We start from the raw sequence: 27,903 nt of genomic DNA on the forward strand, positions 1-27,903 counted from the left end.
TATATACTGTAGCCCTTCATATTCTGCATATGCCGTCGGCTCGTACACCTGAACTATTGGTGTTTTGATTGGTTTGCTGTCGATGCTGATGACAAAAATTCTGTGGCTGAATTATTCACCGTGATTCACTCTCTCCGCTGTTTTCCTATTCACAACGAATCGTACTTCCGTTGTAACATTTTCCGCTACTGTTGATATTACCTCATGTTTGTGACTACAGGAATCCTAATCTTCTTCCCATTTCAGTTCACTGAAACCCACTGTATCAAGACTAAGCCTTTCCATTTCTGTATTAAGATTTTCTAGCTTCCACAGCTTGTTCAAACTCCTGCCATTCCATGGTCCGACTAGTAGAATGTCAACTTTGCGTTTGGGTTTTCTATCTTTTCCCCTTGGCAGACCCTCTCGGGAGATCTGAATAGGGTACTATTCTGAAACCTTTTCCCAGTAGTGGGAACAACGTGATTCGTTTATAGTTACAGCCCACATGTACAGCGCGCGCTGTGACGGAATAACTTTTACGCTTTTGTGTAGTATACTGTCGCTTTTCGTTGTTCATATCTAGACGCGACAATTTTAACAGACAACGCCACTCTTTGTTCTTTACTTAGGCTGTTTGCCTCTAAAATTCTTGCACTAGCTTGTCAGACGTGGATACTGGGTGCAAGCTGCACTTATTACACTGGAACAACTGTCAGATCTTAGTCATACCGATCGGAATTCGGGTACCGATTAACTTTAAACAGTACTTAATGTCCCCAATCTGTTACTAGATAAAGCTTCATACAACTAAAATCACCTAAAATTTAAGTAAAAGTCTATACGTCACCTTTTCCGATGTGACACAACATAGTAGTAGTTACTACACTCGGCGGAATTATAAATATGTGCAAATGCCCCAAGTATTCGTCTAAGCTTATTCCGTTCCAGCTACAGATAATTTTTCTTATTTATTTATGAAAACCGTAGAAAAATTTATTTATACACACGGGTGTGAATCGGCAGTAATCAGTGATACCAGTTCTTGTACGTGTAAAATGAGAAGTTTGGAATAGATTCGACAGTACGGTTGATGCCAGCACATCATTATATATACTAATTTTTATGTCTTTACAAACGTAACATGTGCTCGAATAGTAATCCCCAATTAAAATAGTTACTCTGCTTGTATTCAACACGGCTACATGCACGACACCGATGCTATTAGCACACCATGGCTCTGAGCACTATGGTCATCAGTCCCCTAGAACTTAGAACTACTTAAACCTAACTAACCTAAGGACAGCACACAACACCCAGCCATCACGAGGCAGAGAAAATCCCTGACCCCGCCGGGAATCGAACCCGGGAACCCGGGCGTGGGAAGCGAGAACGCTACCGCACGACCACGAGATGCGGGCGTAGCACACCATGGACTTTACAGTAAGAATTTGCATTTATGTTGCAAAGTCACACATAAAAACAATCCTTCTCCTGCGTTATCTTCTTAGCAAATAAATCTTCTAAAAAAACTGTGATCAGAACATATATATCTATATGCGCCGTTGATACATTTCTAACATAATGTCTACATTAAAATGAGACTCATCAAAGCTCAGAACTGCTCACAAGCCTAGCAAACATTTATCAGGTAAATAAATAATAACTGACGATACTGGTTTATTAAGGAAATCTGACTTTCATAAACTGTGAAAATAATCCTAAACTAATCTCTGCCCGAACAGGCCATGAAAGTCCAATGGTATCGACCGGCCGCCGTGTCATCCTCAGCTCACAGGCGTCATTGGATGAGGATGTGAAGGGACATGTGGTCAGCACACCACTCTCCCGGGAATATGTCAGTTTACGAGACTGGAGCCGCTACTTCTCAATCAAGTAGCTCCTCAGTTTGCCTCACAAAGGCTGAGTGCACTCTGCTTGCCAACAGCGCTCGACAGACCGGATGGTCACCCATCCAAATGCCTGACGGAAACCCGTGTTACCACTGATGCCGTTGGATTTCATAAATTGTAGCTGACGCCAATTTAGTGCCCACAGATGTAACTAGCTACTTCGGCACTACAGGGTGTGTGTTTCGATCTCATAATAAAATGAATGTGTTTGTTATACTTCAGATAAATGATTTAAAATTTTTCCTGTTCCTAAGGTGAAGGAACTAACGAACTGTTTTCAAAGTTGCTGGACTTTAGTAATCAATTATTTTCTGATAACATTATCTGAAACCTGAAGTTAACTACTGAACTTTCACTACATCCCGCACTTTAATGTCAGCAACAAATAATGTATCTGCCTGGTAATGAATTTTATTATTTACGATTAAAAAGTATCCCTTGTAAGTAGGGTCTTTTAATGTTCTTTGTGTTATGGGGATAATTTAAATTTTCTCTGAAATTAAGATTCGGGACTAATTTTTTCTCAGTTTCAATACAACTTTGCTTTATTTGACTTTAATATTCAATCGACGACACTGAACGGATTACCTCAATTCCTATAGAAAAAGGAATCCTTGTGTCGCACCACCGCTTTATGCCATTATATTTAAACAACTGGAGCAATATTAAGCCTCATCAGGCTGATCGATACCTACTATTCCACTATCCTGCCCTACATTACAGACCGGTCGCCACAGAAAAAGTATAATGAATTATAAAGTCATGAAGTGTACATCTAGATGGTGCCAACTACACATATAAACAGCCATTTTTAATCCTAGGCATGTTCGATAGGGTTCATGCCTGGAGAACATGCTGGCCACTCTAGTCGAACGATGTCGTTATCCTAAAGGAAGTCGTTCACAAAATGTGCACAATGGAGGAGCGAATTGTCCCCCATGAAGATGAATGCCTTGCCAATATACTGCAGATATTATTGCACTATCGGTCGGAGGAAGGCATTCACGTATCGTACAGCCGTTACGGCGCCTTCCATGACCACAAGCGACATACGTCGGCCCCACATAATGCTAGCCCAAAACATCAGGGAATCCCCGCCTTGCTGCACTCACTGGACAGTGTGTCTAAGGCGTTCAGCATGACAGGGTTGCCTCCAACACGTCTCCAACGATTGTCTGGTTGAAGGCATATGTGACACTCATCGGTGAAGAGAACGTGATGCCATTCCTGTGCGGTCCATTCGGCTTTTTGTTCGGCCCATCTGTACCGCGCTGCATGGTGACGTGGTTGCAAAGATGGCCCTCGCCGTGGACGTCGGGAGTGAAGTTCCGCATCATGCAGCCTATTGCGTACAGCTTGAGTCCTAACGCGACGTCCTGTGGCTGCACAAAAAGCATTACTCAACATGGTGGTGTTGCTGTTAGAGGTCCTCCGAGCCATAAACCGCAGGTAGCGTTAATCAACTGCAGTAGTGGCTCTTGGGCGGCCTGAGCGAGGGATATCATCGACAGTTATCAATCTCCTCCATGTCCGATCAACATCGCTTTGGTTCAATCCGAGACGCCTGTACACTTCCCTTGTTGGTAGCCCTTCCAGACACAAGGTATTGACTGTCTAGGTATGGTTGAACTACAGACAACACGAGCCGTGTATCTCCTTTCTGGTGGAATGACTGGAACGGATCGGCTGTCGGACCCCCTTCATCTAACAGGCGCTGCTCATGCACGGTTGTTTTCATCTTTGGCGGATTCAGTGGCATCTCTGAACAGTCATAGGGACTGTGTCTGTGATACAATATCCACAGTCAATGTCTGTCTTCAGGAGTTCTGGTAACCGATGAAAAACTTTTTTTGATGTGTGTAATTATTAATTGAATTATGAGATAGAATCGTATCAAAGTGTGAGCGTAATTAATACCGTACGAACAATCAATTATCATGTTCCAAAGTTCAATAGTACCAGCCAGTACCAACTGTCACTAGCTAATTTCCTATAACTCGAAGCGTAAGATAATCAACTTCTTCGCAACAATAACGTACTACATTATACTTTAGTGAGTGGAAAGTTCTATACATCTCGAGGTCGATCCCTCAATCCTATAACAATATCATATCACAACAGTGAATAATTACTGCAACATTCGACCATAAATGAGGTTCTAAAGCTAAAACGCTAACACGATTTTAGGGAACTGTTCAGATCAGCGTGTAATAACCATTTACAATCAACACTCATTAAAATGAAGCTTGCAACATAGAACTTTCGCTTCCAAAATCTATTTTACCCACTCCTCCCTTTCACATAGACAAATCTCCCACATCACTTAACTATCCCCACGATAACCATTTACTACGAATTCTCTAGCGGAAATTTGGAGTATCTCTCTATTGACTACAGCGAGTCAGTCAGTGCTCGTATCAATAAATAACTACAATGAAGCGCCAAAGAAACCGATATAGGCATGCGTATTCAAATACAGAGACATATAAAGAGGCAGAATACAGCACTGCGGTCGGCAACGCCTATATAAGACAACAAGTGTCTCGTGCATTTCTTAGATCGGTTACTGGTGCTAGAATGGTAGGTCATCAAGATTTAAGTGAGTTTGATTATGGTGTTATAGTAGGCACAAGAGCGATGCTACACGGCATCTACGAGGTAGTGATGGAGTGGGCATTTTCCTGTATAACCATATATCACGAGTGTATCGTGAATATCAGTAAACGTGTAAAACATCAAATCTCTGACATCTCTGCGATGGGGAAAAGATTCTGCAAGAATGGGAACAGTGACGACTGAACAGAATCGTTTAAACGGGACACAAGTGAAACTCTTCCGCTAATCGCTGTAGACTTCGTTGCTGGGCCATCAAGAAGTGTCAACGTTGCGAACCATTCAACGAAACATCCTCAATATCGGCTTTCGGAGCCGAAGGTCCACTCGTCTGCACGACTCTAAGCTTTACGCCTGGCCTGGTCCTGTCAACACGGACAGTGGACTGTTGATATAACATATTGCCTGGTAGGACGAGTCTCGTTTCAGCTGTATTGAGCGGAGGGACGTTCACAGGTATGGAGACGATCTCATGAATCCATGGGCCCTGCATATAAGCAGGGGACTGTTGAAGCTGGTGGAGGATCTGCAATGTTGTAGGAAATGTGCAGCTGGAGTGATATGGAAACCCTGATACGTCTTGATACCACTCTGACAGATGACACGTACGTAAACATCCTATCCGAGCTTGCAACGTGATATTCAGATGAGATCTCTACTCCTCCGTACCCTTGCGTATTTGTGGACAGCTTTGCTGGATTCATGGTGTCAATGTCTTTCAGCACTACTTCAGACATTAGACAAGTCCATGGCACGTCGTGTTACGCCATTTCTGCTTGGTTACGAGGGCCCTAGACGATATTCAGCAGGTGCCCTAGTTTCTTTGGATCTTCAGTGTAATTTACTCCACGTTGCAAGTGCTACTACTCCGCTGCGGTTTGCACCAACGTTGCTAGCAATGGCTACTCACGTGTCACCTGTGTTGAGCATACCCACTTCAGCCAGGCTCTTCTACATTGCCCCTCCCAAAGAATATTTCAAAGACGACTTCATCCCGTATTAAACTATTTAGAAGCTATTTAACAAACAAATATATGGCAATATCATTTCTTTTAAGGTTTAATTACAATTTTAGGCTGCTTTCGACTTTTCTGCTCGTGGCTGGCTGCTTGCTGCTTGCCATTCGAACAACGCACAGTGTCTGCACATGCGAACATCATCTTTACCGCTCAAATCTGAATATCGCTCACGTATCAGCTTTGGGAGGCTACAACATACCGTTGGAGAGGACACATAGAAGCAAAATATAATAAAAACATCAAACTCGTAACCCGTATTCATCACATCTTATTTACAATCCGGGAAAGCGACAATATGTTAACACGAAAACGACTATCGTGACAGCTGATCGAATAACTGCCCGCATCCCGTGGTCGTGCGGTAGCGTTCTCCCTTCCCACGCCCGGGTTCCCGGGTTCGATTCCCGGCGGGGTCAGGGATTTTCTCTGCCTCGTGATGGCTGGGTGTTGTGTGATGTCTTTAGGTTAGTTAGGTTTAAGTAGTTCTAAGTTCTAGGAGACTGACGACCATAGATGTTAAGTCCCATAGTGCTCAGAGCTATTTGAACCATTTGAACCAATCGAATAACTATTTACTGTTGACCCATCACAAGTGGTTTTCATTACCTTGTGAGACTTTACCATGAATGCTTGTTTTGCCTTTTACATGCACTTTCCCACCCAAAAACAGGACATTTCCCTGAAGTTCTGTTTGCTCCTCCACCCACTTTGACAAGGAGTTAGCCACAACTGGGTGACACCTTTGACTGGGGTATAGGAGAGGTATACACCTCAAAGAGGCAGTTCTGATGTTTCGCTTGATAAAGAAGCACTTAAGAAAAATCAAGGATAGCCCATACGATTTGTTGACCTATAAAAATAGTTCTTCAACTATGTAAAACAGTGCATAATGTACAAAATTCTGAGGAAAGTTCGTGAATGGTACAGGGAAATACTGATAACATATAATATTTATAAAGACCAAGAAGGAGCAATAAGAACTTTAAGCCAAGAACAAAAGGATCTAAGATAGGGATGCAACTTTTCTCCCCTATTGTTCAATCTGTGCATCGAAGAAGCAATGACGGAAAGGGATGATAAATTCAGCTGTGGGATTAAAATTCATTGTGGAACAATATCGACGATATTATTCGCTGATGACATTACTATTTACATTGAAGACGAAGAAGAATATAGTGCACAGTAAACAAACAAAAAGTCTGCTGGGCACAGAACATGGACTTAGAGTAAGTCGAACTAAAATAAAAGTAATTCGGAGTACCAGAAACAAGTTCGGTACTCAGATTCAAATAAAAATCTGGAACCAAGAAATTGACGAAGCTATAGAATTCTGATTTCTTGGAAGCAAAATAGCTTATGACAGTAACAACATACAAAGTAGGCTGGCTTACACAAAGAGGAAATTCCCGGTAAAAGAGATCCATTAGTATAAAATTGTGGCTTTAGTTTGAGGATGAAAGTTCTGAGAGTATACGTCTGGCACACAGCATTGTATGGTAGCGGATCATCGATAGTGGGAGATCCTAAGAAAAAAAGAATCAAACCGTTTGAGATCTTATCCTACAGAAAAATCTGAAAACTTTTTGGACTGATAATATAAAAATTAGGATGTTACCCGCAGAATAGAAAAATCTGCAGTACCCTGACAGGAAGAATGGGTAGAATTATATTACATGTGTTAAGGAGCAACATCTATCGTACCAGAAGGAGGCATTGTGGATAAAACTTTATGGGAGGACCGAGACTGGATATATCTAAATGAATTCAATGTGTATCAGCATAGATAGAAAATATCCTTAGTCTTTTTTTTGTGATGAGTGAACTGTAACTTAGGGAGGGATAGTGGGATATTGGGATAATGTGTAGCAATCAGCCTGAAGAGACCACACATCATATTTTTAAATTCAGACAATGAGTTCAATGTGCACGAGCAAAGACAGAATATATATACACGTGTATGCACGTTGAACCAATGGCCTGAATTCAGTTTTATCCGATCCGTGATGCGTGGCTGTTGCATTTTTACAGGATAGATGTATTTAACCATCGGGAACTCGTTAGAGATATATTCCGTTGATATTCTTGTTGCTGTTCTGGTCTTCAGTGACACATAATTTTGTGACGCAACTCTTCACCTTAGTGCATCTAGAGCAATTTCCTTGCTCTCTGAGTAACTATTGCAACCTAGAGCCATTTTAAACTGTTTGGTAGTTACACTTCGTCCCTCACCCCATCCCCACACACATACACATTCCTCCATAACCAACTTGATGGTGGTTTGGTATTTCAGCATATATCCTATTAAACGTTTCCTTCTTTTAGTCAAATTGTAACTTAAATTTCGTTTCTCCCCGTTCAAATTGAGTACCTAGTCATAATTTCTCCGATCTATTCTGCGGCACCACAATTTAAAAGCTTCTATTCGCTCCTTGTCTGAGCTGTTTATCGTCCACACCTCTCTTCCATACAAGAATATACTCCAGCCAAACACATTCCAAAAAGATTTCCTAACTCTTAAACTTATGTACTATATTAATATTTTTCTCTTTGCCAAACATTATAATCAAAACTTACTGAAATTTGAAAGAAATGGACACTTTGTATAATAATTAAATGGAGCAATCTGCCACAAAATAATCCAGTCATTAGTGGTCTTTGTAATAGACAGGGAGGATCTCTTAATTTACTTCTTGCTTATCGCTAAGCATACCGTCACAAAAGTTTGTTGTAACAAAAGAAGGGCTGTAAAGGAATGATTGTTGTACTTTTACGCATTACTTTTCACGATTGTCCAGTTCCTGCATTTACTGTCATATCGTATCGGTCGTCAATACAATGGTAGGAATTTAATTTCGCAAAATACGCAATGTGACAGCAGTAGCATTCATACGAGCAATTTTTTATGCAAACAGCCCCCTGTAAGGGATTATGTGGTCACAGAACGGACATTCGCGTACAATTGGCTTTTAGCCGGAAACCGCAAAACATTTCGCACCGTTTGCCATCTCATCTGTTTCCCGATAGCATAACACGATATTGCTGTAATCTGCGATACGGTATACGCTGTTCCTGACAATAGCTACATGTGCTGTGGATTACTTGCATGGCCCTGATGAGTAACGAGCGATATCTTACTACGTTCGGCACGTTTCGGGCCTGGAACAATATAACAAAGAAGGGTAAATGTTCAGAAATATCGGAAGATTCATCCGAACACACCCATCTCCAGACCTCACTGAAATGTGTAGAAGACGTGGTAAGAAGGCATCATGATTTATACTAAGACGCCTTCCTTTCAAAGAAGAAAAAGCTTCGATAGGTACTGATGAGGCGCTTCGGAATCAGTGCGATGTAATTTCTGTAATATTACAAAATTTCGACCGAGTACCAGTGCGCCAATTCAGTCTATCGAATATGGGTGTTAACAAAATATTTATAGCAACAGTTTTGTGTGGTGGATAGGTAAATGAAAAATATTTCGTATAAACTGGACTCAAGTAAAGTGAATATGTGTCCAAACTGTCTAACGGAGTTAAAAGAAGTGCAGGTAGATTGCGCAGTTCTTTAGAACTGAAAGGTCATGATAAGCTATGGGATTACGTAGATGAGTTTTTGATAATGTCCAAGACTGAAACGGGGAGAATAGAGAAAACAGTTTCAAGTCGTTCCTTATATATTCTTGGACACGTGGGCCATCGATACAATTAAATGAAAAGTTAAATGAGTAATAGTATCACCACAGCTGTACCCTGAGAACGTCTTCATTCTACATACAATTCTTCTGAAACATCCATTACTTATTACGAAATCTGTAAACCACAACATCTGAAAAGCCACTTCTTAGAAATACCGATGTAATGGATATGGAGTCACAGGGAAAAGAAAAAATACAAACTGGACTTGGACTTACATGATACCAAACCACATGCATCATGCGGTAAGAAGTAGAATATAGGAAGATTAACCGCAAATAAAAATCTACGGCCTAATTTGACACAAACAACTTGCTAGGAGTTCCCACCCCTTATTCTGGTAACCATACAGCATGCCTTGGTAAGATGTGCCAACACCAAAGACGCCTATGCGAACTCTGGAACGCGTAATATGCTACCAAACGAGAATCCTTAGTAATCATTGTACAACGACTAGTGAAATACAAATCACAGTTGAACTCTTTATCAAAATCACACCAAAGTAGTAAGACAAGAACCAGCAAAATTCCACATGACAGGTCGATAAAATATCCATAAACATGGATCAGCTTTCGGCAAATAAATAAGAACCGAATACCGATCACTACAAATTAGGGCTGTCAGTAAATTAACATAAATCCAGAATATATGAAAAAACAGTCCATCTTCCCCATCAAATGATACTCTCAAATGTTACCAAAATGTCTAACTGTTCTGGAGATACTGTAACTTAAAAAAAGCACATTTAGAGAAACCCGGTAGCAGGCCAATATTAGCACTAGCAGGAATAACGGAACAACAGTGGGTAACCCACCACCGATCACGGTTACCTAAAACACTGGTCCTCTTAGTACAGTCCATCTCTGTGAACCACAGTGGGCAGTATGAATAAAGTAGGCAAACCAACACACACATCCGCAGAGGGAGTATGTGGCATGCTAGAATCTTAAAACAAACTGGCTGAAACCAATGGAAATGCCATACAATCGAAAACGTATAGAAACCTCGTAAAGCAAAGCATAACCCGACGATTTAAGTACGAATAATTGTCCACAAATGATAAAAAAAATAGATATAGTATCCATAAACATGAAAATACCACACCACAGGCATACTAAAATCGTAGCTCTGGATTATGATAAAGAACCCAGAAATCTTACTTGTGTTATGTACAGTTACTATAATAAGCAACGTCGTTGTACTACCAACAAATGTTCTAGAATAAATAAGGTCATAATAATATGTTCATAATGAAAATGAACCACAAAGACAGCGTTTATTTCCAAAACTAACCACAAGAACGCTACAACCATAGGAAGAAAGTAGGAAGGACTGGTATAGAAGTTGTGATGGCACTTCATTCTAATTTATATTAATAGCGAAATTCGGCGGATGCTGAGGAATCAGAGCCTGTTACACCATCGGTTCAAAAAGGAATGATCTACACATGAGACGTGCTCATTATTTAGGTAATGACAGATGTGATGTGGTGACTTCAACTGTTTTAACCCTGGTGAAAATAATAAACTTCCTGGCAGATTGAAACTGTGTGCCCGACTGAGACTCGAACTCGGGACCTTTGCCTTTCGCGTGCAAGTGCTCTACCAACTGAGCTACCGAAGGACGACTCACGCCCGGTACTCACAGCTTTACTTCTGCCAGTACCTCGTCTCCTACCTTCCAAACTTTACAGAAGCTCTCCTGCGAACCTGCAGAACTAGCACTCCTGAAAGAAAGGATATTGCGGAGACATGGCTTAGCCACAGCCTGGGGGCTTCTGTAAAGTTTGGAAGGTGGGAGACGAGGTACTGGCAGAAGTAAAGCTGTGAGTACCGGGCGTGAGTCGTGCTTCGGTAACTCAGTTGGTAGAGCACTTGCACGTGAAAGGCAAAGGTCCCGAGTTCGAGTCTCGGTCGGGCACACAGTTTTAATCTGCCAGGAAGTTTCATATAAGCGCACACTCCGCTGCAGAGTGAAAATCTCATTCTGGTGAAAATAGTCTGTGACCGAATGTGGTCTGTAACCGAAACCGGTCGATATTTTGCTTTTACATTAAAAAAAGCAGTTGATAGTCAAATATGCATTTTATACATTAAATAATAGAACTCAGTATGTTGTTCTTGTCGGTGGGCATTCATCAGAGATAAGGGTATAGTCAGGGGTGCCTCAGGGAAGTGTGATGGGGCCGTTGTTGTTCTTTATTTACGTAAATGATTAAGTGGACATGGTGGGCAACAATCTGCGGTTGTTTGTTGATGATGTCTGGTGTGCGGTAAGGTGTCGAAGTTGAATGACTGTAGAAAGATACAAAACGAGTTAGACCAAATTTACTGTATTTGTGGTGAATGACAGCTGGCCCTAAATGTGGAAATTTGTTGGTTAATACGGATGAGTGGGAAGATCGAATCTGTAAACTTCGGACACAGTATTACTAGTGTCCTTCTTTGACACATTCAAGTCGTTTAAATATCTGGGCGTAACGTTGCAGAGCGACACGAGGTGGAACAAGCATGTGAGAACGGTCGTGGACTTAGGTTTACTGGGAGAATTTTAGGAAAGAGTGGTTCACCTGTAAAAGGGACCGCAATAGGACGCTGGTGCGACTTATTCTTCAGTACTGCTCGAGTGTTGTTCAGCGTCACCAGATCGGATTCAATGAAGACATCGAAGCTATTCAGGGGCGGCCTGCTAGATTTGTTAGCGGTAGGTTCGAAAAACACGTAAATGTTACGGAGATTCTTCGGTAACTGAAATGGGAATCCCTGGAGTGAAGACGACATTCTTTTCGAGATCCTCTACGGAGAAAATTGAGGGAATCGGCATTTGAAGCTGACTGCTGAACGATTCTGCTGCCGTCAACATACATTGCGCGTAAGGAGCACGAAGATAAGATACGAGAATTTAGGGCTCATGCGGAGGCATATAGATAGTCGTTTTTCCCTCCCTCTATTTACGAGTGCAACAGGAAAGGAAATGCCATGTAGGAGTACGGGGTACCGTCCACCATGCACCGTAAGGTGGCTTGCGGAGTATCTATGTAGATGCAGATGTAGATAATTATCAAGGCATATGGTGACCCTACCTAAAAGGGCATAAAAATAGACAAAAATCTACAACAATGTAAGATACGTGACAACGACTGATATCCCTTTATAAAGGTATGAGTCGAAGTCTCTCTACATAACGCAGAAAATCTCTGACTGTCAACAGTACCCCACATGGCAACATGCCAAACCTACCCATTTACAAAACTTCAAACATCAATAAAATTCTACGGATCATAAACTAGACAGACATACACAGATTGATACCCATGGGCATAGTAATGCTGACGAACTATGGAGTTGGAAAGCAGGAGTGAAGGAATGTTACAATAGAGATGGAGGAAAAGAATGATACAATCCCTACACAACATAAAACCAAACAGACCAATTCGTATGTCTGAAACCCACACTGTGGCACCATGTGCTAGAACAAATGACAAAAACTAGAGATATTGAATAGGGTTGGTGGAAGATTGCCATCGCTGTTAAAATGTCACTTTTGTAGTAAAACAAAGTCTTACGAAAACACCATCATAATACATAACTGGAATGTTATATAACTGGAATGTACCGAAATAGTAGTTCCACGACCGCTAAACACATCGGCCTATACGATCATGTGAACCATAACGCCAACCCACAGACAAAACAACGCAACTGAACTAAAAGCAAGCCATACCCACACCAAGACAGGCTCTATACCTTATCTCTGCAAAAACCTAGACCACTGCCAACAAAACACCAATCACCAAACGATATCAAGCCTGCTGTTCCCTATAAGTAAAAAACCTGCTCTACACCAAAACAAAAATAACGTTCACCTTACAGTACAAGAAGTACTTGTACGGTGTGGGTGGAGGTGTACGTGTGTGTGGGGGATTGCTCCTGGGTGGGAACAAAAAGGATCAGGATCAGTTGGAGTAGGACCATGCAATCACCTAACGCTAAGAAATGATTTCCACATTTATATGAATTTCACGACGTTACAGAAGCGTGGATCACAAGCATGGAACCTAATTCGAAAGAAACCTTATTTATTCGTACGAGTTCGTGTTTCTTTGGAAGGAGAACTGAAGAATGACAAATGGGTGGCAATCACACGGAACAAATATTATGATGTGGATTCAGAGATGAGTCTCGCTGATAAGAATAACCCCTTATCTGAACGGCAATTTTCTACAGATTTATGTTTAATGGGTATTTCCACACACTTTTCTGCACTATCTCCTGTAAGAAAATGGGACACTTTACGCAAAAATACCCTGAGTTCAATTCACCTGGATCAAACTTAATCCTTTTTCACCTAACAGTGTTTCTTGGCTTTATTTCGAAATCTCTTCGTATTGTTGTACATTAGGTTGTTCAGCTCTAATGTCTTGAGACTTCTTCCTCAATGTTTTTATGCGGAAACAGTATCATCTGCAACAAAGAGCTCTACACTAGTATTTTAGTATACATTCGGGTGATAGAACTGGCCACTATAGCCACTCTCCGTCGATCTGCTCTCGTCCACTTCTCTCGCTAAGATATTTATGCTGTTATCTATATGTGTGATCGACTTTTCGTTATTATTACACGTCTGATGGAGCAGCCACAAACATCTTCACTGCAACGACGACTAAACTTCGGGCTTTCATAATAATTAATGTTGACTTTTTGCACAGTCAATCACCCTTCATTTGTTGAAGCGTTACCGAAGAAAAGATAGTTAATAGCTTCTTTGGATGTTAATTATTATTTACAAATTTTACTTTTTATTAACAACATTTAATAATAATTAAATGCTCATGAATGATTGCGATTTGTACATAAGGAAGAGGAGGGCTGATCCTACAAATACTGTCAGCATTTACGGCAACTAAATGTCTGTGATTTTTATAGTTCATTACTCAAAGATATTATAGCAAGTAATATGGTCCATTACTATACTCCGATGCGCTCATTCAAACTTCGTACGCTTTTACTTTCACAAAGCTAAGTGTTCAATTCCGTTCATATATTCAATTTAACGTCTCTTTGAATAGTCCACAGATCCTATTACGGTTATTGGGCATGTAATAGAATTTAATACTGAGCATTACATTTTCTCACGCAGACAGATGTTCAGACATTCTTAGTCCTTGACCTTACGGCAAAAGTCTGTCCCGTATAAATTAACTATAGTCAATTTTCTTGCAGTGTAATAAAAGTGCCCGGATTCCTTCTGTAGCATATCACACGGAAGTGCCAGCTATATCGCACGCCGCAGCTTCGTAGACTTATTCAGAGCGCAGAAAACAAGACAAGTAACAATACCCGCACAAGGTTTATATAGTAGAATTTAGAAACAAACGCAGCCGTGTTAAACCATCTTTTATTTCCCTGAAACTCTACTTTGCTGCGTATGTTATGAGAGATTATACATCGATATTTTTAATTAAAATTTCTTCAATGCTATTAATTTATCCGATATTACCGATCATCTCTCCTCTATATGAAAATAAACCTGGTAATATTTTTCTCAATTAAAACAGTGACAAGTCATCTGTATCTTCTAATGTGAACTAATTTTCATCAGTCTTGGAGGTGTGGTCGACCTGTGCAACTAAATGGAAAAGTGTTCCTTATGTGCCACAGACATTTTGCTTCTGTTTATTTACAAAGACTCTTCCGTGGCCAGTAGGGCATGTTTCTTCTTTCATTCTTGTGTCTTTTTACCACATTTGCAGAGGATTTCCACGGTTATTGAGGCATATGGGATGGTTAATTTAACGCGTGGCTAGATGCGCTCCTATCGCCACCATCGGGACGGAAATGGTGTAATTAAATTGTCTGCGTGTAGCGTTATTTATGTGAAAACGTGCAAAAATATTCTACCTTTCTGCAAATCGTGTAACTGAGGCAGGACTTTCGTACAGATCGTTATTTACCTAGTTCGATGTGGAAAAGCGCCTAAAAACAACATCCAGACTGGCTGGCACATCGGCCATCGTCCACAATCTGCCGAGTGGATTCGTATTGAAAGTGGCGCTTTAGCAGGCATGATTATCCGAACGGGTGGCTGTAGTAAAAGTAGGTTTTACTGTGGGTATAAAATAACTGCGTCATGTAATTTTTTCCAGATAGGTTATAATATGTTTTTCAATAACAATTTGCTGAAAATAGTAATGTATCAGTAATCATTCTACAATTCAGATAAAACCACTGAATATACTTCATAAACAAGAAGAAAGGAAACGCGTATGGCATAAAATAAACAACCTATCATTTTATTGATGTCCATCTTATTGCATCAGCGAAGGACTTCAACAGGTGATATTTCTATATAAGAAAAAGTACCACGACAGTTGAAGCTGGAGAACGTCTTTCTTCTGTCACACCACTAGTTTCGGCGGCACATTATCGCCATCGCCAAGCTCTGCTTACAAAATAACATTAACATAGCGCCAAATTTGAAGAGTAAACGCCTATAAAACAACGAGCACATAAGATTATGGTATTCTAATGGAATAATTGAAGTTAACTCAAGATAATGTTCTATGATGTACCAATAGACAACGTATCTCAATATCTCCATTTTCGCTTTCCTGCTCTAATGTAAAAATATATAAGCGTATAAAATATATACATAGAGTAAACCTGAATCTAGCCCGCCCAGTTAGCCATGCGGTCTAATGCACTGCTTTCCAGGCTGGAAGGCATGCTGGTCCCTTGCACGAATAATGTCGAGGTCCTGTGCGCTGGCCAGTCTGTGGATGGTTTTCAGACAGTTTTCCATCTGCCTCGGAGAATGTGGGCTGGTTCCCCTTATTCCACCTCAGTTACACTACGTAGGCGATTGCTGCGCAAACACTTTCTCCAAGTACGCACGCCTACACCATCATTACTCTACCACGTAAACATTGGGGATACACTCGTCTGGTGTGTGACATTGTCAGTGGGGAGGGGGGGGGGGGCACTGGGATGCAAACTGCACAATAACCCCCTGGGTTCGATGTGGGGCGGCCGGGGGGTGAGTGGACTGCTGTTGCCTGTAGTGGAGTTGTGTACCACTGAGGCTACGGCAGGACGAAGCCTCTCCATCGTTTCTAGGGCTCCAGTTCCATACAACACAAAACAATACAACCCAGAATCACAGAATATGTCAAAACAATGGACATCTAAAAAGGCCCCCTCCTTACAAATCAAATCATTAAAACAACACAATGTACCACAGCTATAAATTTAACAAAGAGTCCCAAATACCAGACATGTTTCAGCTAAAAATGTCCACTATTGTTTAAAGACGTATGTCAAACGTGAATACGTGAAAGAACGTAATGGTAAAAGTGAAACCAACCTGATGCAGGCCAACCACAGATCCACTGCAACTGGACATGAATCTATCAATTTTGTGACTACCTATCTTCAAGAACTGAAAAGGCACTCCTTTCAGAACCCTTGATAACTGTGTACCTCTAAATAATAAAATGCAGCAGACCTAAAATGCTATGTTCACTATTACACCCTTGTCTGATAAACACGAACACCTAACCGGAAGAAGAAAAACTAAAATTGCCACTTCAAGCAGTATACTCCTCCACTATAAAACATACTAATCTACTTGCCATTCAACATTCGACGTTACAGTTCACTTAAGGAATACTAGAAATAACGTTGGTGACATTAAAGAATGTTTAGAAGTTTTGCATTTCGTTGACAAATGGGGAACAATGAACCTACTAAAAGAGGTTGAAATTTTTACATATAACGAGAATGTACCAGCATCTTTATAGAATGAACAGAATCCTAGAACAGGAATTTGTTTGACCTATTTCGTAAACATTTAGACTGATGAGAACGTGTGTAATGGCCATAGCCAGGATCTTCTTATGATTTCGATCCTCCTTCGTCTTACACTTCTATAGACATTCCTTTATTGTTGGGTGGAGAATATGATTTAAACTATTTTGTACTATGTGTTTTACCATCACTAATCGTTGTGTGTTAAATAAGGCTTCAGCAAGCTCGTCCTTCGGGTTTTACTGTTAGCACTGCTATTTCTTTTGATACTGTTTTATGAAAATCACAACCTTCTTCCATTTCGTGCTAGGTCCTTTCCTGCCCAACGAATTTGGTTCGTTACCTCTGGTTCTGCTCATTCAGTCTACAGTTACTTTATCTTCGTCTTTGTGTTACTTGGTGTACATACCAGACCATCCACCAGCCCAAGGTCTTACCTTCTTCCAGATTAGGATGAGGTTGAACACTTCAGTTTGCCATGTGTTATTTATGGTCTTAAGCTCTGAGACTTTTGTTTGTTTCATTTTAACAGATCAAAGTGTCTGCTTTTTGAATGTTACGCCTATATTGCAGCATCTCATGCTAATAAAGATTTGTAGCAAAGATCTGAACTCGGTTAATATTCTACGCATTACTTTTTGGCGACATTCTGCTGCTGATATGCAGTACAAATGGTTCAAATGGCTCTGAGCACTATGGGACTTAACATCTGAGGTCATCAGTCCCCTAGAACTTAGTACTACTTAAACCTATCTAACCTAAGGACATCACACACATCCATGCCCGACGCAGGATTCGAACCTGCGACCGTAGCGGTCGCGCGGTTCCAGACTGAAGCGCCTAGAACCAGCCGGCGATATGCAGTACATACTTCCTCTTTATATCGAATGTGGCATCTTTGAAGTTCTCTTTGTGGGCATGTTAGTGTATATCATTGCATTGAAAACAACGCAATTGTGAAGAAAGGTAGGTATCTTTGATACCCATTTTTGTGGTTTCTCGTGCGTTTGGTCAATAATTTTAACTTTTTTTTCTGTAGCTAGCCCATGTGTGCTGATAACGAGGATCCCACAGTAAATATGCTAAGTGAATAAAATTACTGTTTTGGCAGTAGTGGGGTGGTAAGATATGTTTCTTTCATCTCTTAGTGTGGATAGGTGCTGAGTTACTTACGTATTTTTTGTACATTTTGACATTTATTTTCGGAAGTGCTTCAGTTTTGTGGATATGGACATGGCATATTATTTTATTACGACGTAGGGAAATCCCCAATAGTTCGCGGATTTGGGATTTGTTCCACATCTCACGGCTGTTAGTAATCGGTAGATTTTAGGGAAGTTATGCTGTGTGAGGCACATAAAATGCACTACTGGCCGTTAAAATTGCTACACCACGAAGATGACGTGCTACAGACGCGAAATTTAACCGACACAAAGACGATGCTGTGATATGCAAGTGATTAGCTTTTCAGAGCATTCACACAAGGTTGGCGCCGGTGGTGACACCTACAACATGCTGACATGAGGGAAGATTTCTGATACACAAACAGCAGTTGACCAGCGTTGCCTGGTGAAATTTTGTTGTGATGCCTCGTATAAGGAGGAGAAATGCGTACCATCACGTTTCCGACTTTGATAAACGTCGGATTGTAGGCATATCGCGATTGCGGTTTTTCGGATCGCGACGCTGCTGCTCGCGTTGGTCAAGATCCAATGACTGTTAGCAGAATATGGAATCAGTGGGTTCAGGAGGGTAATACGGAACGCCGTGCTGGATCCCAACGGCCTCGTATCACTAGCAGTCGAGGTGACAGACATCATTCCGCATGGCTGTAACGGATCGTGCAGCCCCGTCTCGATTCCTGAGTCAGCAGATGGGACATCTGCAAGACGACAACCATCTGCACGAACAGTTCGACAACGTTTGCAGCTCGGAGACCATGGCTGCGGTTATGCTTGACGCTGCATCACAGAGAGGAGCGTCTGCGGTGGTGGACTTAACGACGAACCTGGGTGCACGAATGGCAAAACGCCATTTTCCGGATTAATCCACGTTCTGTTTACAGCATCATGATGGTCGCATCCATGTTTGGCGACACTGTGGTGAACGCACATTGTAAGCGTTTATTCGTCATCGCCATACTGGCGTATCACCCGGCGTGATGGTATGGGGTGCCATTGGTTACACGTCTCGTTCAACTCCTGTTCGCAGTGACGACTCTTTGAACAGTGAACGTTACATTTCAGATGTGTTACAACCCGTGGCTCGACCCTTCATTCGATCCCTGCGAAACCCTACATTTCAGCAGGATAATGCACGACCACATGTTGCAGGTCCTGTACGGGCCTTTCTGGATACAGAAAATGTTCAATTGCTGCCCTGGGCAGCACGTTTTCCAGATCTCTCACCAATTGAAAACGTCTGGTCAATGGTGGCCGAGCAACTGGCTCGCCACAATACGCCAGTCACTACTTTTGATGAACTGTGGTATCATGTTGAAGCTGCATGGGGAGCTGTACCTGTACACGCCATCCGAGCTCTGTTTGACTCAATGCCCAGGCGTATCAAGACCGTTATTACGGCCAGAGGTGGTTGTTCTGGGTACTGATTTCCTAGGATATATGCACCCAAATTGGGTGGAAATGTAATTACCTGTCAGTTCTAGTAGTGTCGGTCAGTGAGCAATGATTCGTAAGGAACATCGAATTCAAGTGAACATGTGTTAGCTTTCTGCCTCTTGCGTCCAGCAGTCCCATGAGGATGTCATCTCATCTTTGTAACTGCTTTAGAATATAGGGAATCTGTAAGCTAGGTCATTCAAAAACTACTTCATGAACGCCACATTAACGTAATGCAGGATTAATAGGTTGCGAAATCTGTGCGAATATTGTATAACGAACGAGCAATAAACGAAACGGTTCCCGTTCACCTACCTAGACTGGACCTCAAACCTCATAGTATAAAAACACAAGTCGCTTATTATCAGTGACGTAGCATGCTCGAATGCCTTAATACAAAGATTTATAATGTATATTTTTCGATAAATGGGCTAGGAGTGGGCTGATAAGAAATTGTATTATGACTAAACACAAGGAAATGATTTTACAGCTCGACAGATGTACTCAAACCTACAAGATTTAGATTTACTTCAAACAATAGAAACGTCAAAATCTCATCTCAAGTTTCTTTTATAAGTAAAACCTCAGGAGTGGGTTACACATTTTAATATAAGACGACGAAGTGAAGGAATAGGTATAATCAGCCTCCATTCATCTAAGTATGAGCAGTCTGTAACCTTCCATTTTACTGCGTGGAACACAGGGTCCGACTCCCACTCGCGGAGTAATCGGAACAAAACAACGAGTCTTACGTCGGCGCAGTATCTGAGCGTCACCACGGTAGGTGAACTCACGCAGTTCTTGGTTCATTTTAAAATCCACACGACAACATGGACCTCAGCCAGATAAAGGAGGTGTCCTCTCCAACGCAACTTTTCCGATTAACATGCAGCCGAACCCAGAAAAGACATAGACTCGAAGGTAAAGTAATGGTGATCTCCATTCCAAACAAGGAGGACCACAGGGGCTGAAAACTGTGAACAGTTACCACTGTTTGAAAACGTACTGACTCCCCAATGGTGCGAAATGGTTTCAGTCACCAAGGAAAGATATTACTACATTGTTTATATCGATTAATCGAAACTGGTTGTAACAGACTAGCATAAAGTTTGCATAGGTATGCATAGGGATCTATTGAAAAAAATACATTAGGCAGAAATTAAACCACCAGATGAGATGCCAACTTCCACACTTCGGACTGAGGATGTTTTCATAGGTCTGCAGACGAGGGGTATACAAGTCCGTCTTCTGTAAGCACAACTCTTTATAGAGGAACTTTCCCTTCTGTTTTGTCTTCCACAACTTCATATGGTTTTCTGATTCAACCTGTCTACTCACTAAATTTACAGACTCGCAAACTATTCTAAAGCTTCACGTGTTAAACATAGGTTGAATTTTTGTTTTAATTCCTTGCCTTTTCAAGATCCATTGCTCCAATGCTACTATATAATGACACAGTGTCCCGATAAGTTTTGAAAGTGATATATGTCAAATCCTAAACATGCACGTACACACACACACACACACACACACACACACACACACACACACACACACACACAACCACACAACCACAAGATTCGTAATGGTGACATTTCCTTCAGACCGGCAAATTGTAAAATATGTGCTGCTCTAAGTGCAATTCTCAGGCAACCGTTACGTTCCCTTCAGAAGAAAGCAAATCAGCTGAGCCCAACACCGAGTTAACCAACTAACTGGGAGCTTATGAGCAAAATACAGCAAACAATGTGTCGAAAAATCCAGCACCAACAACATAGCCACTGAAACAAACCACGGGCTAGAAACTATCAGACCTTAAAACATACACGACATTCGTTTTGTCTGACGTGCCGAAAGAGGTCCCGCCCATTGTAGTATCGCAACGTGACGTCGGCCAGAGACAATCAGATAGTTATCCCACAAAATTATTAGCTGTTGAATAACTACATGATCTCTGGTGTATCACTTTCCAGAACGATGCTTCTCACTCGAGTGGAAGTTGAAGAGGTTGTATATCCCATATCTCACATTTGTTAGGAGAATAAAACAAATAATGTACCTCTTTTTGTACCTAACTTATTTTTATGCTAAAACTGAGAAGATATTCTAATACCACTGCAGAAAAAAGTGAGGGGAATTTGAAAATAAATATTTTATTAAGAACTATCTAAGTGCCTTAATTTAAAATCATCTGATTCTATGCGACTAGGAAAATTTTGCTTCAAATTCCGTTTATGCTGAGGCAACACGTTTCATTTGTGGTAATGAAGCCTCAATTTTTACGTCTTTGTAATACCAAAACTATGTACCCAAACACTGTTATCCATCTTAAACTCGTATGCTAATCTTTGACCAAACAAAACTTAATTTTAATTGAAATGTAACTTGTATGAATACAACTTGTCTTTAAATTAAATGCGGGACTGAAGTAAAACAATTTTCTGGCCCTAATCAAAATTTCTCGACTCGAAAGCATTTTTGCAAATTTCTCAAAAGCCCAACAGCTAATACCAAGCAGGCAACGGCTAAGCTAGATTTCTAATTTTAAGTAAAATCTCCAAACAATATTCAAACTGTTCGTTACCACATGGTATAATTTGTTAATGTGCAATGATAAACCTTCTTTAAATATTGGGATGGGGAGAGTAATTTTAGAAGAAGTGATATTCCAAGGCAATGACTTTAGAAAGAAGTATATATTCAAAAATATAGAGTGAAACTAGGCTTGCTCTTCACACATAATATAAATCTGAACAATATTATACTTAAGAAAGTCAAAAATGATTTAAAAAGGGTACAATGTCAACAGAGAATTTATATAAAAATGGAACAGCTGAATCAGTAGATACGTTGTGGGTGAGTCATGCAGGTAGGGTGGTCTATATCTCAGCTCTGACCACGTGAAGTAAGAGGACTAGCTGGCAATAATCATTCTGACAAAATAAACACATCATATTCGTACATGCTGTCCTTTACAATAAATCTTTCTTCATCTAACAGATAGAATCACAAGTCAACAAAGCACTACCCACTATGTCCATCACGTAGCACACTTCAACTAAGAAATTTATCAGATTTCTCAGAAGCAAAAACTGTGCTATAATAAATCCAAAGGTTTTTTAGCTCACACTCTGATGTGCACATCGATAACTTACAAAAATCAAAATGACATGGCCACCTTTTAGTATGCAGTTTGGCAGGAATATCCATCTGAGATAGTCGGCCACCTGCTGCAAGTCTTTTTATTTGACAGTACTTTGGCTACTTACTCGTTGATGCAGATTTCTCAATACTGACTTCTGTTATCTTTATAACTTCATTATTGGTATCAGATGTTGTGAAGTCTACGAGGTGCGACAATAAAGTAATGAGACTGATTTGCTTTGCAAGATGTGGCAACCCTGCAGGCTTGCATAGGCACAAGACCTTTGACTTTGGTCTGTAAGCTGCTTTTAGTCCAAGCGGCACATCGATGCAACTGCTTAGTCGTGAATTGTGCTGTAATAAGTTAACACATGTTTGTGTCTCTTGCCACGGAAATGGAACCGCATAATATTGCGCAACGGTATGCCATTTCTTTTTGCGTTATATTGGGTGAAAATGTGACGGCAAATTACTAAAACTTCAGAAGGCTTTCAAAGAGGAGGTTATGTAAAGAGCTCAAGTTTTTCGTCGGTATAAAATGTTTAGTGAAGGCTGAACGAATGTTGAAAATGAAGACCGCCGTGGACGACCATCAATCTCATGGAAGGATGTCAACTTGGCAAGGGTGCGTGAACTCATACGATCTGATCGAAGATTATCTGTGAAAATGATTGCAGAAGAACTGAACATCAATCGAGATACGGTTCGTCTAATAATAACTGCAGATCTTGGTATGAGGAAGATTTGTGCATAAATAATCCCCAAAAATCTCACACCACAACAACGAGATACACGGAAAAATGTGTCAGCCGATCTGTTAGAGCAAACGGAAATCAATCCAGAATTTTTGAGCCGTGTTATCACTGGTGATGAAAGTTGGTTTTTTAAGGAAGATCCAGAGACAAAATTCAAAAGTTCGCAGTGGTGCTCAAAGGGATCATCCAGACCAAAATGATCGCACGTCAAAGTGAAAAGTGAAATGCATGATTGTATGCTTCTTTTATTCCAAGGGAATTGTTCATAAAGCGTGGGTGTCTCCTGAACAAACAGTTAACCAATATTGCTACAAAGAAATTTTAGAAATACTTTGTAAAAGAGTTCTTCGTGTAAGTGCCAACATTGCGGATAATTTGATTCTGCGTCATGACAATGCGCCATCCCATACTGCTCTGTCAGTACAGCAATTTTTAATCTCAAAACAAATTTCAGTACTACCACAGGCACCTCATTCACCAGATATCGCTATGTGCGACTTTCTTCTATTTTCAAGAGTCAAAATGGCGGTCAAGGGACACCATTTACAAACAACACAAGATGTCCAAAAAGCTCTGACGAGGGTCTTGGAGGACATTACAGAAGATGAGTTCCTAAAATGTTACCATCAATGGCAGAAGCGCTGGAAAAAGTGTGTGCAATCAGAAGGGAACTACTTTGAAGGAGACAACACTAAACTTGACTAAAACGGTAAGCAACATTTTTTTTCACATCAGTCTCATCACTGTCGCACCTGGTATAGTTAACTTCCTTGGGCTGTTGAGGAAGAAATAGCAACATCGTCAACAAATCTTTCTGTTCTGCAACTTGTAAACATGGCTGGTCTTTCAGATGAGGTACGGCATTAGATTAGATTAAATTTACTTTCATTCCAATTGATGCATAGTGAGGAGGTCCTCCAGGATGTGGAACATGTCAGAAAAACAATAATAAATGACAAATAGTTACAACTGAAACAAATAAGCTAATGTACTTTCAACAGGTCCCAAGTGGAATGATGGTCATTTTTTTAATGAAAACTATAGGAAAGAATCATTTTACAAACACTAATACACTGAATTTAAAATAAATAAAAGGTTATCTTTATTTATGAGGTAATACACATGTAATAGAATGAATAGAATGTGTTACAAGTTGCGTGCTCTTTCCTCTTCTGAATGCATTGGTTTTTACCATTCTTCTGTTTGACAGTAAAAATTAAAAGGTGAGTCTGTTTCAAATGGATGAGTACGAGGCACATTGGACATACTGCAGTTGCAGATCTTACACGCCTAAAATTATAACAATGTTTAAGAAACATCTTTAAAATCGAAGAATAAGTTATATGCATTGGAATTACATGGGACGGATTGATGCTAATATCGCGGAACACAGGTCTCGTTTACCTTTCTTTATTTCTGTGTGTCTGAAAAATCTCTGACGCTCTTAAGTAAATTGTTTCCACTCATCAAAATTCGTGTGTTGTCTCTTGAAACTATCACAGGCTAAATGGAGATGACCTAGTCGCCTGGCACTTGGAACTCGACTGGGACGAGCTGCTTGGCGCATAGAATATGCGCCATCTCATTATCAATTAATAAGTGTTTGAACAACATTCTCTAGGTTTGTCACGTGGAACAAACCTGGGGATATGCAACGGTGTATCGAGAACACAATAGTACTGAAACCAAGTGTTGTGAAAAACAAGGCTCCAAAAATCTTTTTCCATCTCCACTCTTCACTTGCCCAAGTATCGGGTAAATTTGTGGTGTGTAATACGTTGTCTGTATTCGTTTTTGCCTGCTTCATTTACTGCATTTTTGTATTTTCTCCTTTCATCAATTAAATTCAGTATTTCTTCTGTTACCCAAGGATTTCTACAAGGATTTCTTTTTACCTACTTGATCCTCTGCTGCCTTCACTATTTCCTCTCTCAAAGCTACCCATTCTTCTTCTACTGTATTTCTTTCCCCCATTGTAGTAATCGTTCCCTAATGCTCTCCCTGAAACGACAACCTGTGGTTCTGTCAGTTTATCCATGTCCCATCTCCTTAAATTCCCACCACAACAACAACAATGAGTATAGCAACTCAGCGCTTATTATAGGAAGGGACGAGAGAGGCTAAACTCCTTGCCTATCGTCAGAAGTTTAAACGAATGGGTTATGAATTCAGTTATACGGAAAATGTCCGCCGTTATCCCCTGCTAGTTACGGAGGTTTTGTTAATGTATTTCCATGATGCCGATTTCATGTTTGCAACCATATACATACATATACCTGTGTTAGTGTTTCAATGGATATAGTTTTTAAGAAGGTTCCAGAACAGTGACAATGTTTAGATTTTGAGCAAGTGTGTCGGGTTAATGTTCAGAAAATGGGAAACAATGTGCAGGATTTTAACTAAACACGCGTCGTACTTTTTTTACTGAACGCATGTTAATCGCATTCTCTTCTGGGAGAATATTAATAAAGGCGCAGATGCCCTTGGCGATAGGTGCTCTGATTCCATCCACACCAAGAGTCATGTACGAGGGGCGTTCAGAAAGTAAGCTCCGATCGGTCGCGAAATGGAAACGACTATGAAAATCCGATAAAGCTTTGCACAGATGTGTTGGGTAGTGTCTCTAGTATAACCCCAGTTAGCATCACGTCGCTCTTCTCATTTCTGAGCTCGCAGTGAGTGCGTAAAGATGTCTAGAAAATAGTGTCTGCCGCCAAGTACGAGGGCCTGGTGAGAAATTTCGCCTGAAGCTATGCAGCTAACATTACATAACTGTCGTGCTGTTTCTTCTTCAAGACAATTCTCAGCCGCATTCTGCAGGGGCAATGAAGATGCTCCTGCATCGTTTTCAAATGGAAATGTGAGATTACCCACAATACAGTCCGCAATTGTCTCCCCCTGAGTTTCATCTCTGGTCACATGAACCGCTGTCTTTGAAGACAACATTTTGACACAGACAACGAGGTGTAGGCCAGCGTGGAGAATTGGCGGAAAGCACTGGCGGCTGCCTTCTATGATGAGGCTATTGAAAAGTTGGTACCACGCTATGACAAAAGTCTAAGTCAGAACGGCGACTACGTAGAGAAGTAGCTGAAAGGTGTAGCTAATTGTTACAAGTAAAACATTTCTGATGTTCACTGTGGTTTCAATTTGGCAATCAATCGGAGCTTACTTTCTGAACAGGCCTCGTACTTAGGAATTTCGTAACATTACTGCACGTTGTTTTGTCGAGCATAAACAGCCAACTGGTAACTGTCACCAGCACGTGCGTTTCTGCTCGTTGTACCGTAATAATGTAAATATTTTCGGTACGAATGAATTGGAGGATCACTATGTCGTACAGGGATATCTACGTAACTATAAACTGAATATTAACACTACTTTGTGAGTGAACGACAGGTACAAATGCTGGAAGTTACCTAACAGTTATGAATTTATCGGTGGCTCCCCGTCTAATGTGCTGATAATGAAATGCGATATACGGTCATATACTGAAGTTAGAAAAGTCATGGGACAGCGATATGAACACATACAAATAGCGGAAATACCGCGTACACGAGGTATAAAAGGGCAGTGCATTACCGGAGCTGTCATTTGCACTTAGATGCTTCATGTGAAACAGCTTCGGACGTCATTATGGCCGCACGACGGGAATTAATGGACGTCGAACGAGGTGTAGTAGTAGGCGCTAGACGCATAGGACATTCAGTTTCGGAAATCGTTAGGGAATTCAGTACTCCGAGATCCACAGTGCCAATAGAGTGCCGAGAATACCAATGTCCAGGCATTACCTCCCAACACGGACAACGCAGCGGCGTTTGCGCAGGGTCGTCACCGCTAACAGACAAGCAAGACTACGTGGTATAACGGCAGAAATCAATGTGGGACGAAAGCATCCGTCATGACAGTGCGGCGAAACTTGGCGTTTATGGGCTATGGCAGTAGACGACCGAAATGATCGCCTTTTCTAACAGCACGATATCACCTGCAGCACATTTGCTGGACTCGTGACCATTTAGACTGAACGCTATACGAATGTAAAACCTTGGCCTGGTCGGGCAGGTCCCGATTTCAGTTCGCAAGACCTGACGGTAGGTTTCGAGTCTGGCGCAGACCCCACGAAGCCATCGACCGAAGTTGTCAATAAGACACTTTGCAGGCTGGTAGTGACCCCACAATAGCGTGAGCTGTGTTTACGTGGAATGAACTGCCTTCCCTGGTCCAACTGTTCCTTTCGTGACTGTAAATGGTTAAGTTTGGCTGTTTGGAGAACATTTGCAGCTATTTATGGGCTTCATGTTTCCAAAGTACGATGCAATCGTCACCGGGCCACAGTTGTTTGCGATTTGTTTGAAGAACATTCTG

This window comes from Schistocerca nitens, chromosome 1 (assembly GCF_023898315.1).
Source record: "Schistocerca nitens isolate TAMUIC-IGC-003100 chromosome 1, iqSchNite1.1, whole genome shotgun sequence".
NCBI lineage: Eukaryota > Metazoa > Arthropoda > Insecta > Orthoptera > Acrididae > Schistocerca > Schistocerca nitens.